Source organism: Marmota marmota, unplaced genomic scaffold (assembly GCF_001458135.2).
Source record: "Marmota marmota marmota unplaced genomic scaffold, marMar, whole genome shotgun sequence".
Lineage (NCBI taxonomy): Eukaryota > Metazoa > Chordata > Mammalia > Rodentia > Sciuridae > Marmota > Marmota marmota.
In genome coordinates, this window is record NW_026000174.1 from 6385733 (window position 1) to 6392378 (window position 6646).

The window sequence follows — 6646 nt, forward strand, 5'->3', positions numbered from 1 at the left end:
TTTTCCCTTGGAATTTTCCTAGTGGATCTGCCCATGATTTGATATCCTGAGGAATCAGAAGTTGTGCCAGGATCATCCAGCTTCACAGAAATGCTTCCTGGTATTCCTTTACCTCTTGTAAAAGCTCTTTTCTTGTGAGTTAGAGGTATGTAGAGGGTGCTAAAGCAATAGAAGATGGGGTGAGTTCCAGGGAATTTAATCTTTTACTATGGAGCTAGACATAAGAAAGTCCAAGTCATGTCTTCTATTAATTGTGTGACCTTGGGCAAATTTAACTTTTAAAGCTTCAAATACACAATTTAAAAAATTGGAATAAAATAAGTACCAATTTCATAGCATCCTCATATGGGAAAAAGAGAGACTCTCCTTATACTGCTAAGTGCTGTGCTGGTATCTATAAGGAAATTTCGGTGTCAGTAGCGATTATTAATTTATTCCTGTTCTTGCAATTATTTATTGAACATTTGGAATAGATACAATCTGGTGAAAGGTGGTTAATATTTGTTGGTCATGTCCTTTTAGATAAGGTAGACATTATTTTTAACTTTTTGGCAAGTTTTACTGTGAAGAAAAATGAAGGCAATAGCTAGAGGAGGGTAATATGAGAACAAAGAAAGTTTTCTTAAAAAAAACCCAGGAGATATGATAACATATAAATGATGATGTAGAAAAAACCCACTAGAGGAGGAGAGAAAAGATGCAAGAGAGAGTAGGAGAGAATGAGGACAAGAGAGAGTAGAATCCAAATGTGAAGACCATTGTTAGCAGAATTCATGCTTCGTGGTTATAACAAGAGGGGAAGCCAAATGGCTATAGATTTGTATGTTTGATGAAGGGAAGGAATGGGAGCTACTCAAGTGGTTTCTTCTCTCTCTCTCTCTCTCTCTTTAAAATAAAATACAGAAGCCATTGCCTGCTTAATAGTTTCTGTTGCTGCGCTTGAGTGGCCAGGCCCAGCCGCAGCTGCAGCTGCAGCAGCACTGAGGAGCCAGACACAAAGAGAGGGTGGTTTGCGGAGTGGGGTAGGGGATTCGCTCTGTTGGATGATGATTTGAGGGCCAGCGCCAGCTCCTCCTCCTCAACTTTGTCTTCCAACCAGCAAACTGAGAAAGAAACAAACACCCCCCCAGAAGAAGGAGAGTCGAGTCAGCATGAGCAAAAACTCCAAGCTCCTTTCCACCAGCGCCAAGGGGATTCAGAAGGAACTGGCAGACATCACTTTAGACCCTCCACCTAACTGCAGTGCTGGTCCCAAAGGTGATAACATCTGTGAATGGAGATCAACCATTCTAGGGCCTCCAGGATCTGTGTACGATGGTGGTGTATTTTTCCTCGATATCACTTTTACATCAGAATATCCCTTCAAGCCTCCAAAGGTTACATTTTGAACAAGAATCTATCCCTGTAATATTAATAGTCAAGAAGTTATTTGCTTGGATATATTGAAAGATAATTGGAGTCCAGCACTAACCATTCCTACAGTTCTCCTTTCTACCTGCTCACTTCTTACAGACTGTAATCCTGCTGATCCCTTGGTGGGAAGTATTGCCACTCAGTATATGACCAACAGAGCAGAACATGACAGAATGGCCAGACAGTGGACCAAGAGATACGCTACATAAATTGGGTTTTCAAAATTCTTACATTATTTGTCTGTCACAGAAGAGAGCTGCTTATGATTTTCATGGGGTGGGGGAGGGTGGGAGCTGGTAAAGGGTAGGGTATTTCTATAACAGATATTATTATTTAGTCTTATTTCCTAAGATTTTGTTGTAACTTAAGGTATCTTGCTACAGAAGACAAAATTGATAACAGCAACTTTTAAAACTGTCAATAGTTTTGCAATATTAGCTGAAATGTGGTACGGAAAAGAATGTACATTTAGACATTTGGGTTCAATTACTTATAGTCTAATTTTGAAACAGCTTAATTTTGTATAGGTTGCACATATGGTCATTTATGTAAAAGTCCTAAGACTACATACTTTTTGTTTTTAAAAAATCTGGAATTTTTTCCCCTTCCTGAAAGGGAACATTGTTATTTAACAGTTTTTAGACATTGTCATCTCATATATATAAGACACCATGTAGGAGATCAGTAGTTAATGTATTTTATTTTATATGTAAATCCACTTAAAATGTTTAAATCAGGACTTGTGAAAACCTGTAGTGAAATACCTTAAGCTGTTAGGGTGTGAAATAGGAGTCACTCAGTGGATTGGTTGTATGTTGTAGACTTCTTATGTCTGCATTTGTTACTGTGCTAATAAATAATATTAAAACAAATAAAATAAAATACAAGGCCAATTACTATAAAAAAGGGTGAAGTATGAGATCTTTGAGAAACTGTAGGATTTTTGTATAGTAGGAAGCTGAGTTTCTTGAAAGAATGAAGTAACATTGTGAAGTAATGTTGTTTGGTGGTAGTGTTCATGAATATATGATGAAAGCAATTTTCTCAGTTAGTGATGATCTTTAACAAATTCAGCTGGATGAATGAGGTGAGAAGGCAGATAGTTAACTGTATTCAGGGTTGGGATGAACACAGTTAAGGGTCACTGAAGCTGGAGAGTTAGGGATATTACTATGAGCTTTGGTAATACCATGGGCTATGAATCTGGGTTGGGGTCTTCATGGTAGAAGGCTGCTGGTTAGAGAGAAAGTGGAAGGGTCATTGCATCGATGATTCCATTGAGGTTGAATATAGAGGTAGTAGAGCAAATAAGCTAGCAGAGTAGGGGGTTGTGATTGATTAGTAAGCTATCAAATTACTGATTGTGGAGGAGATGCTGCTTCTGGCAATGGCATGGTGCAGACCACATGTAAGGTGAATGAGATATAAAGCTTTGTTGTTGCAAATCCTTGAGATCTATGTGCTTTGTCACTGCAAAAAAAGCTGATTGTTTTAAGGAATTATGTAGAAGATTTGAACTTCTTCCCATTGCAGAAATCTCTGGGCCTTCAAAGAGCCCTGCTTGAAATCCATGGATACAGGCAAAACTCACTCTTAATAAAGAGTCTTAATAAAGAGTCTCAGTTTCAGGTATTTTCAAATGTATAAGATATGGGCATTAAAATTCAAGTAATGTCATCAGGGAAGTTAGGCCTTCTGCCTTGTTAACTAGTTCTCTTCCTTCTGGGTAAATCCCTAGCACTTACAGATTCAGACACTGTGGCATAAATTTTTAAGTCAGATAGATCTGAAGTCTAATTCAACTTCTTTCACTGAACAGTTGTGCAACATGGGGTAAATTATCCTCTCCAAGCCTCAGCTTTTAATTCATAACATAGGCTGTCATGAAGATTAAATGACACAAGTTATCCAAAGCATTGAGCACACAGAATGACAGAATTCTATTTATTGAATCATGAGGTAGTAAGTATATCATAGTGCTTAAGAGCAAAGTCTGGTATCTCTTGCTGAGTTAGTTTCAATACTTAACAGCAAGCTCTTGAGCCTCAGCTTCTTCATCTGTAAAATAAGACAACAATAGGGCTTGCCTCACTGGACTACCAGGAAGGTTATGTGAATTAATGTTTGTGAGGCAGTTGGAATTATATCCAGAGCATGATTAGTGCTATATGCAAGCAGCGGCTTTTATTATTTTTGTTTATTTTTATTTTGCTACCTACTTGCGAGCTTCAACTCAAGGGTATAGAAAGCTATATAAAAAATTAATAAGGAGTTGAACAACCTTTACTTTAGTGTTTATAGGCAATTAAGGAATATGATAAGCTAAATATTTAGTGTCCAGCCATCAGTAGAAAGAATGAACATGAATCAAATTGCTTTTCAGTGGAAAGTCCTTCTGGATAGTGGGTCTTAGAGGAGGAGGTTTTTGTTTACTAGAACGAGCAGTTCCCCACAAGAAAATAAACTGACTGCATGAATAGGGTGTATTAGAATGAGAGATGTCTTGCTCACTTTTTCTTTGCCTGGAAAACCTACAAAACAGATGGTGAGTGGCTTGGTGCTTATGATGAGGATTACTGACTTTTAAGTGTCTGGGACAAGCTTCAGTGGAACCCAGAAGTACTGCCCCTTTCCTTTGCATTACTTCACCTCCTACAGCTTTAACTAAGAAGATAACTGCTTATACCGTTCGTTCCCCCTCTACTCTGAGATCTTTCACTATTTAGCACCTTTGCCCATGCTGTTCATCTTTCTGGAATACCCTGAAACATTCTCTGTCTGAGACATTCTTATTATCCGTTTAGACTAAGTTCACATATCACCTCTTTTGTGATGTCTTCCTGACATTCCCAGAGCAACTGCTCTGTGCATGGACAATATCTTTCTGTGTTCCCACAGCTCGTTGTCAAACCTCTTGAGCATGACTTACTGTCTTTAATTATTTAAGTGTCTATCTCTTCCACCAGACCTTGGAGTCCTTTGAAGACAGGGTCATGTTTATTCATACCAGCACTCCTATCCATGTTAAATAAGCCATTAGCCTGAGACTTCTCTGTACCATGACTTCTTGTGTAACAAAGTGTGACTTTACTAGGCAAGCAAAAAAAAAAAAAAGAAAGAAAGAAAGAAAAAAGAAATCTGACATAGGAGTATATATATTTTTTTGTAACAAATATCCAGATTTCAGCCAATGATCAATAGCTGTGCTTCAGCCAATCACAGTCAGTTGATCATGTCATGCACAAGTAAGGCAAATGCCGCATCACACCATGTTCAAAACATTGTAGTAAATCAGGAGGCTTCTCTACTTTCTTCTAGGTTCAGTCTAAAAAACTCACTGTTTGCATTGCTTTAACATCTTTTGGTTCTGAGTGGTGCTCGACTCATGAATGTTCTTTATTCAAATAAACTTTGTCAAATTTTATTTGTCTAAAGTTTTAATTTTAGTAGGCACTACTTTAGTGCTTGAAATACTTACTAGTGAGTGAATAAGCAGAAGAAAGAACAAATGTCATGGAAATGGCAGCCATAATATTGCAGTCTTAAAGCATAGGGAATAACGAGATAACTTCTGCACCAGGTGACTGATGGATGTACAAGGCCTGTGGCTGTGTGGTGTTGATGTCTTATGCTTTAATGGTCATTGTGATCAGGTAGGAATCATGATTGAGTATGATAGCCATACACTCCACCATGCTCCATTGGTCTAACACCCAGTAGATTTCACTCTTTTATGCTAACAGCTTGCATTTGAATTTGTGACTCAGGATCTAATTCAATCCTTTATTGTACAATTAAACATTTTAATATTCAGTGATTAAGGTCTTGCAACAATTTAAACTTCAATTAAAGAGCAGTTCCATAAAGATAAAAGTTAACTGGCTGCTTTAACATAGACCTAAAATCTTGTTCTGTAATTATTCTGATTCAATTTGAAAATCAGTTTTCCCAATGTAAATAGAGGAAATCAGCCCCACAAGGACTAACTTAAACTAGCCACATTCTTAGATGATTGTTGTAGAAATCAGAATAGCCATTTATTAATTTATATGAACTGTAATGGCACATGGTTGAGATGAGTATTAGCTGGTTGTTTCTCCAAACAGGAAACAGTTTAGATGAGGTGTGAAAATAATATTCAAAAGATGGATTGACTCATAACAGAAAAAACTACTGAGAGAATGGAGGGTAAAGTTCAAGCCACCCTGATTTTATTACTTGATAGATTAATTATTAAACTATTTATTTTCAACTGAGTTTGCCAAATATTTTGTATATGCAAACTGGGACTCAAAGATGAATTGCATATGGTCTCTCTTTCCTAAAGAAACACAGAGTATAATATGAAAAGTTGGAAGATTGATATGGGATAGGCTTTATAATTTAAGTATCATTAAAAAAAAAAAAACCCTAGTAGGATTCCAAAGATGAGTGATAAACTATTCTACAAAAGCCACAGGAGGCCTCATGAAAGAAATGTACTCACTTTAGGTTTTGAAAAATGGTTAGGGGTTAACTAATTGGAGGTGTGTGTGTGTCTGTGTGTGTGTGTGCGCACATGCGCATGCCTATGCACGTATATATTGCCATATTTGGAAAACTTCAGTATCTGCATTATGGGAAATTGAAGTATTTGAGGTATGTTTGGAGGTGGGATGCAAAGAGCTGCCAAGAATAAGGATGGAGTCAGAGGGCAGAATATGGAGGAATGTAACACTCTACTTACTAGGTGAGGAGCTTAATAATGTGCAAATTTACATTTTGGAGCCATATCTTCAAAGTCAGTGTGGAGTATGGATTGAAAGCAGGAAAGTCAGGAGGCTGAGAGACCAACTTGGAAAATGTTAAAAAAGAGAGGTGATAGACTGGACTTCAGGCAGTGCCAGGGTTTTGGAAAGGAGACATAGCTAAGAGTGTCAGAATAGAATGGAACAGAGTTATCTTTCTGACCCTTGGGGCTCTTTCCAAAATGCTTGGAATATCCATCAGCCTTGTGGTAACATGGGGAAGTCCCTGGTGAGTATGAGAACTTGTGATCAGACAGATGGGTAGGAACTGAGATCTGTAATTCATTCATACAGGGGTGAGGAACATGAGGGTCAGAAGAGGCCGTCACACAGGCTGAGAAGCACACTACAGCTGTGGAGCAGATGATTCCTTTCCTCATTCAAAGTTACCCCAATCTGCCCCAATTCTTCTCAGTACATAGCACAAGAACTTTAAAGTCGAACAG

General features: G+C 37.8%; 1 pseudogene; it reads left to right on the forward strand.

Annotated features, from left to right (window-relative positions):
• The first annotated feature begins 947 nt into the window (after positions 1–947).
• LOC107156704 lies at positions 948–1664 on the forward strand (annotated as a pseudogene).
• The last annotated feature ends 4982 nt before the right edge of the window (positions 1665–6646 follow it).